This window comes from Anser anser, assembly GCF_964211835.1.
Source record: "Anser anser genome assembly, chromosome: 11".
Classification (NCBI taxonomy): domain Eukaryota; kingdom Metazoa; phylum Chordata; class Aves; order Anseriformes; family Anatidae; genus Anser; species Anser anser.
In genome coordinates this window covers 9845845-9858337 of record NC_139732.1, presented here as the reverse complement: position 1 = coordinate 9858337, position 12493 = coordinate 9845845, and the positions used below count along the sequence as shown (strand labels likewise).

The following is a 12493-nucleotide window of genomic DNA, read 5'->3' as shown; positions in this document are numbered from 1 at the left end:
TTTTTTCATAAAGAAAATAAATATTATCAAGTTTTGCTTTTTTTTAAAGAAGTTAACTCGTGCATCTTTCCCTTTCTAAAATATGACTAACCACCAATGCACTCCGCTATCACAAAACCACCTCTTGTTTGAGCTAACAGTAATTAAACAGCATGAAAAACACTGATGCCTCAATAAATAAATTAAACTAGCTATAAAAAAAAAAATGCTAGCTTTATGATTATACACTGGTAACATAGTTGTCCAGAAGATTTAAGGAAACAAAATTTAACTGACAGTAACACACAAGTTTCCTTTACCCACTGCAATTTTAAATGAGACCTACAAAACAGGTCTTACAAATCCACAATGCTCACTTGATCTTCAGTATTCCTGCAGTTTGTGTAGACTGATGCACGTTGCAAGTTACATGACTTCTAAATAGCAATGTAACACGTTTATATTTCACTGACTTCAATGTCAACTTATGTTACAAATCGAGGGAGGGGAGACAGTTATTCTTTAAATGTGGTTTTGTCACATCAGTATTTTTGTCTTTAAAGTTACTTGGTTGCACAGCAATATTATCCAAGCTCTTTGCAGAACTAGCACAGAAAAACAAACAAACTAACAAACAAAACACAAAAAACACACAAAAATGCAAAAACCCATGTCAATTTAACCTACTTAAAAGAACAACAACACCAGTAGTCAGCAGTACAAAAAAAAAGCACACCCACACACAGACATCTGAAGCACCACTGCAGACTGCTTGCATCTCAATGTGCTACAACTGGTGCTAAATTTTACGTACACCCAATGACTGCCTCTTTCCTACATTAAAGCTACGCCCCTGACAACACCTACCTGTCCTATCACTTGTGTTAGAACTTTTGTCTCAATCAATGACAGGAATGTTGTTTCTCATAGTCCGTAATGTTAAAGAGCCATTCTCAAAGCTTTCAGCTATTGGTCTACATGAATGCTTTTGTCCAAGATGTAATGCTCCACCTAGATTTAATTAATCCATCCAGATACAACCATGTGGGTCAATATTTCCTGTCCATTAATTTTTGGTTCAATGTGATTGAGAAGCATAACAGCAAACATCTAGACCATGCAAGACAGACAAAACTGAGATTAATCAAAAGCAAAACAAAAAAAAAAAAACCAGATGCTTGTTCTTCCCCTTTTCCCCCAGCACACACACAATCTAAAAATTCCTACAGACATACTGCAGATAAAAATCTCCAGATAAGCTACAGCACATAGCTGCTGTTAAGCAAGAACATACGTATCTTGAAGAGCTGACAGAAACGCTTGATAGATCTAATGTATTACGTATGTTACACTTACAGCATTATTAAGTAATTCTGTGTTTGTTTTTTTTTTTTTTCCTCCTGTTTTTCCATTTGTTTTTAGAAGAGTAAGAAGGTCCTAAAAGCTACACTAGTAAGACCATACCATCTTGAAGTTCTTCACAGTGGGAGACTGATGGGAAAGAAAGGAAGCAGTTCAGCATTTCTATCATTTTCCTGGGCTGGGTGATTTCAAGACCGTTCCTACAGTAAGGAGACCTCCCTGCTTTTCATAGTTGAAGGGAAAGAATTCTGGGTTCTGTTGTCTTCAATTCTCCCTATACCTTTCCTAGCTGTTGTGCCTTTTAAAAGTCAGTCCAGTTCAGTTTTACCATAAAACGCAGACTAAAAGTAGGGTTACACTAAAGCAGACTGTCCTGAAACTTGAACTCTCTTCATCTCCCCCAAGTCCAACTACCTTCAGGAATTGACCTGTGCATAGTCAAGCAGAGAAAACGGACATAATAATGTTCAGTCAGTAAGTCACATCTCCTCCTGGCTTTAACACTCGTTACCCCCTTCAGACCCTTGGTATAATGAAATAAAAATATCTGCCACAAAAAGCCAGGCAATCTTTACAAGTCACAGCAGCTTTTATCAAACACAATATCCTGTCCTATAATTGACAAATTTCCAACTAATTTCTTACATGATTTCATTTATTTATGTATTTCTACATTTCACAGGCTTATGTTCTGTCAAATATGTCAATGGTTTTGTTCTCATTGGAGTTCGCAGCACAAAGAGCTAAATCTAGGAAAAAACCAAACCATACCAAGGCCTCAGCCTTCACTGAGTGGAGGCAGTCTAGACTGTGTTGATACCCATGTAAATAAATGCAATATTCAGGCATTTACCGATGTTACAGTAGAGACAATGAACTTCTTGTGACCACCACCAGTGTTCAGGTTTTTCTCCATCTGTCAGGAGTCACCTGTAAACTACAGCAGCACAACCAGATCACAACTTTTACCCTTATTATTCCACTGAAAGTAGAACATGGGAACTCTTTCATCAGTTATGGCTACATCCATTATACTTGATGCAGGCCTCCAATATCTTTCTAAAATATTTTTTTCCTAATAACAAATTAATATTTCCAGAAGCTATGAATTTCAATAATTTAAAGTATCTAAAAGAAAAATTAAGACCTTACATTCATTTAGCATTTACAGCAGTCACTTTTTGCAAAACTCTCAACACTGTGACCCCACCATCCATTTTCCTCCGTTACAATTCACTCTTAACATGATGAAACGCAGCCTGAATGTGAACTTTGTTAAACGCACTCACTCTTATACTGGGAATTATATATATTACAAGCCAGAGCTATTAAAAAAAAGTTGAGTAACAAATAGGGTCACTGGGACAAAGCTGCTTTCCACTTAACGCTATCTCCCCCATCCCTAGCAATGGATACGTACACAACAGTTCTAGAGATAACAGCAATGAGAGACTGAGACTGACTCATAGAACTGCACCAGTCTGTCAACAGTCAGTGGAGGCCCTGTCCTCTACAGCGGCCCAGAGGCAGTGGGAGCTTACTGCAGTGAAGCAAAGCCCACCCAGTGCCAGCGGTTGCAGTGGTGTTGCCTACGAGGCTCTATGGCTGCACACTACACTTGAATTGCTCAGAGCTGTTTCTAACAATGGTTTTGCTTCCATTACACTAGAGCAAACATTCACCCTCTATGCTTTCCCAGATACACTATGGAAGACATACAGAGCCTGGTTTCCAAACATTATTCTGCAAAAGATGTTGGAGGAGTGGAAAGTGGCAGACAAAAAAAGACAAAAACTCCCTACCCCACCAACAGATTAGCTATATATCAGCACGGTATCAGGTGCATTTTCTGAGTGATGGTCTTGAAATGCAGTCTGACTGTTTTACATCACACCAATACGCAAGCCTTACCTCTATGGAAATCTGAAATTGTGTTACTACAGCTTGAAAATAAACATAATAATAATAAATAATAATAACATATATATTTTTTTTTTTAAAAAAAGAGCCACCACATAGTAGCACTACTTTTGGCATTTAGCTATACTTTTCTATATAGCAAATTAAACAAAAACAAACAAGAAATCCAATGCCCCAGCAAAACTGCAAGTTAAAAAAAATGCTAATTTTTCTTCAATGAAAATACCTACATAATTACCTTGAAAGAATACATACTGTTTAGTTCAAATACCTAGTGAAGCTGTGGTGTCTGTACCTTTAGTTTACCTTGGTAGAGAATTCATGATATATACAAATAAGAACATAGTGTCACTACACAGCTCATGGGCATTTAAGTTAACAAACTATTTTACAACCTACAACCTGCTGCAGCATCACCACGCTGAAGATGCACACCGTAAATTGCTACAATATCAGCCCGTCCAAGATTCAGTCACAGGTCACACACAGAAAGACGGTAACTTAAACTACTGGTTGAGCACTGGGGCTTTTTTCCATGCATGCCTTCCAGTATTTATGCCATTAATATGCAATTTTAGAGCTGCATGCTAACAAAAATATAGATATTAATTTTACTTTTTTTTTTTTTTTAAAGACAAAAGCAACACTTTCCCAGGAGTAGCAAGCACTGTGCTGCAGACAACTAATAAGTTACTGCATGCTGTCACTACTGACCTCTAGAAACCCTCCTCTGTAATAGAATACTGATACACCACCCACTGCTTTGCAGAGGAAACTCTGCCAAGTTGTTTTTGTGTTTCTGTATCGTTTCCATAGCAAAGGTCAGTGCATGCGTAAGTTAAACTAAAGCTGGAAGGCTAAAGACTGAAGGTCACAACAGGATAAGCCAGAACAGCTTCAGCCAAAGCAGTTCCAGCCGTGTTACTACATGCATTCAGTAAACTCCTGCATGTCAATACTTAGTTTGCAATTTTTATGATGCAAGTATGAAGAGAGTAAGGTAATGAGAAAAATTCAGTCATCAGGATGCTGTGTTTTTATATTAGAAAAACATTCCTACGTTCTTAATGCACATATAGAAAATCCTTTAGAAAAAAACAACTGTAACACTAGAGATCAATGTGATCACTGAAGTCAGCAGCATTTACACTTGAAAGTTAGTGGTAAGGGTGAGAATCTTTTCCTTTCTGAGGAAATCAAGCAGGTCACATTAAGTAAAAGGTATCAACCTAACAAAGGTAGCAGTTTTCCAGATTACATGCAGATCGTATTGGGCCATTATGTTGCTCATATGCCATCAGTTCCATGCTCTGAGCTAAGGGAGAGCTTGCAATACTCGGCAAGCTCATCAGAGGGCTTTAAAATCTCAAGTATTTAGAAGTTCTGCCTCCCTCCACTGTCTATTTTTTTAAACTAAGAAGGTTCTCTCTCTGTTTTCCATCTATTGTTTCAGGCCAAGTACTACCGATCTCTATTCAAATATAAATGTTATTTACCCACAAGATGTGATTTCTCAAGAGCTGCAAGAAGACTTGAGAAGAATATCCAACAGAAAACACACACTTCACAGAAAACAGGTACTATCAGACCACAATAGCATACTTCGAAATAGTCTGTTTTTCTTAAAATAACCCAAACTCTCTTTGTTTACTTACAATAAACCAACCCCTTATATTGTCACTAAATCCAGAAGTGATGTCAGGCTTTCACATGGCTATTCTGTTAGACTAAAAACGCAGACAAAAAAAAAGGAAACTACAGCTTAGGGAAAAAAAAAAAGTGAAATAATTTCTTTAGCTACATTTTACACTCAGCAATCAACCAATCCTAGATACTAATGACATTTCAGACAGTGCCAAAACCCATTTGATTTTATTTTTAAAGCAATTTTCCTGTAAAACTTTCCAGCATTCATTAGGAATTTGCATGTTTAACCAAACTTTCACTTGTGTTTAATATTCATGTTTTATCCTTTGTGCGCCTTGCCTTCAATTAGCGAGCAAAAAATAAGATCCTATCGCCACTCCAGTGCTCCCTCCCCTTGGACAATTAATTTACTGCTTATGGCATTACTGGATTGGTAAAGTAGGCTGATTAGAAGGAAGTCTTTTACATAAAAACAGATGTCCCTAAAAATAGAGCATAGTCTTGAAATACAAGACATGTCAGGGGAAAAAATCTGTGATAATCAAGGCTTTTCTTCATGCAGGTTAACAACTCCAGCTTCATCAAATGCACCAGTATTCCTGTAAAAATCCTCAGCTCAAACATGAAGGGGGAAGGAAATCCACAGCAGTGTGAAGAAGCGTAGGCACTCCCTACCCCTTTACTTCCAATAGTGAAGTCCTAGGCTTTTCAACACGGTGACACGAAGCGCACAACTAACTAGTTATCTCCTCCTTGGTAGTCTCCCTGCAGCTAGAAGCATTTCAGCGTGTCTCTATTCGTCAGAACACCTCCCACAGTTACACCACCGTAAGGAAGACAAAAGAGGACAAGAAAGGCCCAGATAGATGAAGGCGAAGGCAAAGATAAAGGGAAGGTAAAGCTGTTCTCTCCAATTAGGTATTTTTCCTTTTACTTTGGAAGACTGCAGTATTGAAGATACGGTATAATTTACCCTGGAATCTAAACAATCCTAAAAGAAAAGAACTTTCACTACTTACGGTTTAGTCCACTTTTAAACAGTTGTTTACAAAACAAAACTGCCAAACCTCACCATAGTAATATAATAAAAGTTTAAAAAAAGAAAAAAAAAGGCTTTGAGATGTTTTGTCCTCTGAGACAATGGAGACGTGACCCCATAACCTTGGACTATTTCTGACAACAGTATTCAAGAGGCACTGGAGCATGGCTTTGAGGAACCAAAATTTTTTTCTTCAGACATTTCTTCACAAGAATTTCACTTTTGAGTGGTTTGCAGCTACTTTCTTACAGAACCGTGAAGACTGACGTTTTAAAAGCTGAAGGGTGACTCTTCCAAACTGAGCAGCACACCTAGTAACAGCTAGAAATAAAAGCAAGGGATAAAAAAGATCTAAAGGCATGAAGATGCTCAATAAATTGAAACAAAAGCCACAGAATGACTAACAATAGTGGTGCAATTTGCCATAAATTTATTGTCAGTGGCATTTTGAAAAGCTTGAACCACGCTATAGATATAAAAACAAGTTCAGGGAAGTTATTGAAAGTCAGACTGACCACAGCCATCTCCTTGTGGGGGATGCAGAGGTGCAATGAGTGCTGACCTTTGATCTGCTGTGGACTGTTCACAGGAAAGTGAATTCATGGAAGCTAACTCCATTCAGATCTCTTAGACAATACCCCAACCACTGACTTAAAAGCTTAGCAGTAGATGCAAGTGTGTTTTGTTTTTTTTTTTTTTTTTTAATTTCATTCCCATTCCACAAAGGTTTTAATGTTAGAGAAAGTTAAACGTATAATTTTAAAATTAAATATGTTGTATCAACCTACTTCCCCTTCCTGAAGTGCAGTACTATTTTCAATCATTTGATTATCTGATGTAGGAAAGAAAAGCATGCACACCAGAGAAGCATCCTCCTTCCTCTTTTGCTAACAGCTCATTGAGTAGACTGACTTAAAACCTTAAAATAGTATAGATCTCTGCAATTCTGAAAAATAAAAATAGTGAGGTATGAAAGCAACAAGTGTTAACAAACTACTAGACATAGTGGCACAAGTCCAGGTTTAACAGCATTTTAAAGGTCATCACAAAGACAAATGGGTCCTGAAGAGAACCAAAGCAAAAATAGCAGTGCATTACTGGCCATGATACCATCTGGTCATACAACGTACGGAACATCCTTCAAGGTTTAAGAACCTGGATTTTTCTATTTCTGAAATCTCACACTTCCATGCTTACTGCTTGCAGAGAAGACTGACTATTTAAATGCTAATTTCAGGCATATTTTGAAGAGTGTTTCAGCTCAGAGTCCTGTCCCATTCTATGCTACCAACAGAAGACCAAATCATAGCTAAAATAGTGTTGGACTAACATTACAACTTCACGCTGTGCAGAATTACTGGCCACATCTAACTAGCCATCACCATACACAATCCATCTTCAGTTTGCTCTGCACTATCAAGAAATTGTGCTATTTCTGAACCTCCAATTCCCAGTGCCAAATTACGCTATGGACAACTTTTCAGATGAGCATTTCCAGGAAAACCCATATAACTTGCAAAAAAAACCCTTATTCTACTTGGAAAAAAATTTCAATAGTACTCTTCCTCATCTTAGTAACCACAACACAAGAAGCAGACAACCGTGTCATTACCAATCCAGTATGCCATTTTAATTTTTTCCATGTTAATTAGAGCACTGTATTGATTAAGTGTTCAAACATATATTAGATGCATGTGGATGGGTTTTACTATCTATTTTGGGGGTTCTAGAGCAGAAGATGCCTATATAGTCAATCTACTCTTAAAAAGATATTTATTTTTACAATCCCATCCAAAAGCCAATGTTTTGTCCCTAACAGCCGATCACACGGCTCACACAGGCTGAGACTTACCTTCTGCATTTATTTGCAGGTTGTTGTCACCAACAGTTAGAACTGGGATAAGAACCCGCCTTCTGGTGATGTATGAATAAAGGGAAGGACTCGAGACAAAGAAAAAAACCAACACAGAAGAATTGAAAAAATGGAAGGTGGGAAGAAGGGAAGGGTCATAAGACACAGAAAAACCATTCTGTATACCATTCTCTATACCCTTCCTCAAACGTAGGACTGCTGACCAGTCCATAGATTGCATGATGCTTCCTCTCTCCTGTTGCAGCAGAATCAACTCCTGTGCAAATCTGGCTTATGGCAGAGATGAACGGCTCCTACCCTTGAGCCCATTAAAGCATGGCAAGAAGACTTATGGTACAGGCAAATTCCTAATAGCTACCCCTGCCCCAAATTTCTCTGGTATACATGGGGTACTTCATCCCCAAATAGAACTTACACAATGTCTGTCGTAGATAAACCATCACTTCAAAACGAGTTACCCTTATCACTGTGTTCACATCTAGAACCGATTCCCACTGTGGTAACTCACCACAGGACAGATATCCTCCTCGCATGCAGAACAAGGAGCTGTTAGCTCCACTGCCACTCAGTAAATCTCACTGCAAGTTTATCAAGAAGACTATACTGGAGATCACCTCCCTCAACAGCAACAGGACATAAGGTTAAAATATTTGTTGTGCACAACAGCTTGTGGAATTTCCTACTAGAAGATAGCATCAAATTTAAAATACTTAAGAGAACTCGGCAAATTGCAAAAGCTGATGTGAATTGCAGGAACACAACATACAATTATTTTTTAAATGAAAAATGTCATTTTAGGTCAGGAAGCTAGAATATAAAAGCAAGAAACTATTCGTGAGAGATCCTTATTGTGTTCCTGCCTGCTCTAAAATGCTTAAAAACCATTATCCGAGTGAAGTCTCATGAAAAACCTTAACCATTTTAGAAAACAGTTAAATCTCACTCCAGCAAATTGTAAATGTAAACATTATTTTATTATGTACAATTTGACCTGGGGCAAGGGTGAGAAATTCAAGGAATTGTGATCTTTCATTTAAGAGTTAGATGAAACATAGCAGCTATTTATTTAAAAGGCTTCTTAGATGGGTAGAATACGTACTTCAACCTACTGAATTAGGTAGACAGTTCTCAGAGGCCTTCTCTGTCTCCTGACTATGGAACACAAGGTTTCCACACTGTTTGAATGAGAGAATTTCAAAACGTCACCCTTCCCATTGCTTACCATGCTGCCAAGTTATTTATTCCTTCCCTGTGAATAATGTCAGCCTTATCTTGTAGATTTTTCTAAACAGGTAAAATAAGTAGTGCCAGATGACACGGATTAGCTGGAACACACTCCTAAGCAAGCAGAGATAAAAATGACAGTTACCTAATATTTTGAATGTTTTGCCATTGAAAGACTGAAAACAGTAGAATTTCAGCACAGAATTTGCTTCTTTGAAATCAATGGACTTAGAAAACAAAACATGATGCTCAACTCATTTCATTTCCTCACATTTGGAAATAAGCTGATTAAATGTACTCACAGCAGATGATGCCAAATTTGTCAGAAGCTTAGTCTCCTAGCAACAGGTACAGTACAGTATTAGTAATAGATTAATGGCATATGCTAATAGATTAATGGCTTGAAGCCATGTACTATCTTAAAATCTTTATTCTAAATAACACATCAACTGCACATGCAGAACTACAGAGGTTTCCGCATTTTGGAAATTAAATGTTCTTTCTATAAAATACTGTGCAAAAGTAACAAAAACTCTGTAGCAAGAAAAAGCACATAGGCCTTGAGGCACCCACATCCTTTCTTGTCTCTGACACTGGTTAACTTACAGGCACAAGGAAACACCAAGTACTTTTTTGCAATAATCACCCACATAGACAGAACTGAATGTTGTAAAGCCAAGAGCACCAAACAGAAAGAAGATAAGTCAGATACAAATAGCAATGCATATCGTGAAATGCATTTGTGTAATAACCCTCTGGAAGTGCTGGAAAAGCTTGCATCTTTATATTTAAATTGAGTAATTTATGTCTACTCACAGCTATTTAATGTTTACTTTTCACCAAACTTGGCCCTTAGCACACTGTTTTTACCAGCAGCGAATAAAAAGTTAATTCAAATCCTTGTTTTGTTTCCTAACAACTTCCTCTCCCATCAAGCACAATAATTAATTTCTAATCCAGCTGGAAGAGACGAAATTGCAAAATAGAATATTGATTTGCATTCGTATTCATTTTAATTTAGAGAGGCATAGCACCATGCATGTGTTTAAGCACGAGACTGTGAAACAAATACTACGGCCATTTTTAAAACAGGATTCTTGTAATAGCGAGGTATTTCACAATTCTAATTAGAATAAAGAGCTTTGAAAATAATAAGTCACATAGATTACAGATCTGTGGTTTTTTTTTCTAATTTACATCTGCCACTACAATTTAAAAGCATCTAGTTTTGCAAGCAAAAGGAAGCCTACATATATTTGTCAAGTCTTATAACCATCAGCAAAATAATTTCCTTTAAAACAAATATTAGTGCAAGATGCAAAAACCCGGGGGGGGGGGGGAAAAATAGTTCCCAAATGCTCAGCAGAGACTTAGTTTGGCAGCTAAAATCTCCCAAGATTCTGTCCTCATTAATGATGTGTTAAATTCCAGTACCAGCACCTTGGCATGTGAAAATTGTATCTACTTGTTCTCCAAACACAATGAAGAAATTTGCCCTGGCAACTACTTTCAGATTCCAGCCTAGCTCAGGCATCCTCACTTTTCTCTAGTATGCAGCACAGACTTACTTCCCTGCTGTGTATTCGATCGTTGCCTCTACTGTGCTAAGGAATCTAGCAGGTCTGACAATAGGAGAAGGTTTGAGCTGGTTGCGCCATGGTATTGTCACCAGGAGAACACTGAGAAACTCTGTAGGTAGCATGAAAGCTGGACGAAGAGCTTAGATTAGGAATGAAAATGGAAGGATGATGAAAGATATTCAAGGAAGAAGAGATGTGATGAAGAGATCCAGCCTTCTTTTGGAGGAAGGGAAAGGAAAGATACAGACAAAAAAAGTCCTAAGAAGAAAACAGAAGGAATGAAAAAAATCACGGTAAGGTATCAGAGAAGAATCAGAGTTGGGTAAATAGCTTGAAGAATGCGACTAGGTGTCAGGTTAGGAGAAGAAATTCTTTAGATGAAGAGCTTAGAAAGAGGAGATTGCTTAGGCAAGGAGAAAGGAACAGACAGTCCAATACATCTAAATTCTGCTGGTACATCTTTACTTATGCACGTGTAACTTCAGAGCTGTTCCAAAACTGATGTAATTACAACGCATGACAGAATTTGCTTGCCAGTGAGGAATAAAAAAGTATAAGGAAAAAAAGTGATAATATGTTTATTCTACAGTATGAGTAGGAGAAACAATAGGGACTGATTATGCCAACTCTATTACCACTTTGAGTCTGGTTTTAAATACTAACACGTTACTTAAACTATTGAAATGGGACAAATATAACAAATACATTTTTAATTTCTCGATTGCTCTTGTAAAACACTAAGGACTGAAACCGTGACTGCCATTTTGCTGTAAAAGAACAGGAAGTATCCTGGGTTTGGGGGAAGAAACAGACCTGTGGTAACCTTAAGGTAATTAGATTAATTTTCTTTTTGTCCCCCCTATTTATCCTAAGCAGCTATTTATCCTTTATAGCTGTTGTTTCTTTTGACATATAAATGAACACTTGATTTTTATCTTAATATATTTTGGGATTAAGATAAAAATCATTAAGCAAGATTGAGATGAATAAGTAAAGAGACATTGCTTTCACCCAAGGATGCAGCAAACTTACAAATCAAGGAATCTTAACAAGCCCCATAATTCCCCAGCGCAATCTTCCCTGTGTCCAGCGGGTAAGAGGGCCAGTTCTGTTGCCAGCTGGCACCACAGGTACTAAAGGAGACATAAGTGACTACCAGTAAAGTAATCCAGAAGCCTGCCCAGCATAGGGTAGGAGATGTGTGCACACCTCGGCTCAGAGGGGAGCACATCACAGCTTGTGTACGCAGTTATTTATATCCACGACACCAAAACCACGCTTCTTTCCCTTCAAAGGAGATTATGATGGCAAAGCTTTCACATGAAAGCCAAACCTAATTTACCAGGACCTTACATCCATCCCTGAGCTCAACAACAATTGGATGGTGTTTGCAAAGTGTTTATATACTACGCTTTAGATGTCTTTAGCACTTTAAATGTTTAGCATGAACAAAGGAACCCAGCCAAAGCAACTGTTAATGACCAGTACCAGGTATCAAAACAGTTTGTGTACCACCACCCTCTGTTAGTCAGAGGAGAACCGTTGCCTGCATTACTACTGCATTTAGATCAGTTTCAGTACTGAACAAAACTGTTCTAAAAGACAATAAAGCTTGCTTGATTCTGTTAAAGCAGTGGAAACAGTGACAAGACACAGGGCAGGGTAGGAAGGGGAACAAGTCTTGCTTGCCCTTACACAGTAACAGTTCAAATCTGAACTAATTTTTGTATTGCACAAGGTACATTTAGGGGAAAATCTTACCCAGGAAGGAATATAAGCTTCAAAGAAGGTAAGGACTCACGCCATTATAAATACCAGTAACTGTATCTAAGAGAAAGTTATCTTTGATTCAAGAAAGCCAGACTTCCT

The 12493-nt window shown here is 37.7% G+C and overlaps 1 protein-coding gene and 1 long non-coding RNA gene across 7 annotated transcripts in view; one reads left to right on the top strand and one right to left on the bottom strand.

Annotated features, from left to right (window-relative positions):
* Positions 1-12493, bottom strand: part of NFATC3 (nuclear factor of activated T cells 3) — a 66543-nt gene that overhangs the window by 29673 nt on the left and 24377 nt on the right. The gene's annotated exons all lie outside the window — the stretch shown is intronic.
* The window catches only part of LOC310905615, a 67447-nt gene that overhangs the window by 46856 nt on the left and 8098 nt on the right, over positions 1-12493 (top strand). For 2 of the 5 annotated variants that reach the window (XR_014589171.1, XR_014589173.1), the window contains 3 exons: positions 1402-1546; positions 4715-5803; positions 7819-12489. This is a non-coding gene — a long non-coding RNA (uncharacterized lncRNA). Of the gene's footprint in view, positions 1-1401; positions 1547-2023; positions 5804-7818; positions 12490-12493 lie in introns of those variants that run through there. The other 3 variants (XR_014589172.1, XR_014589170.1, XR_014589174.1) reach the window with 3 other exon arrangements.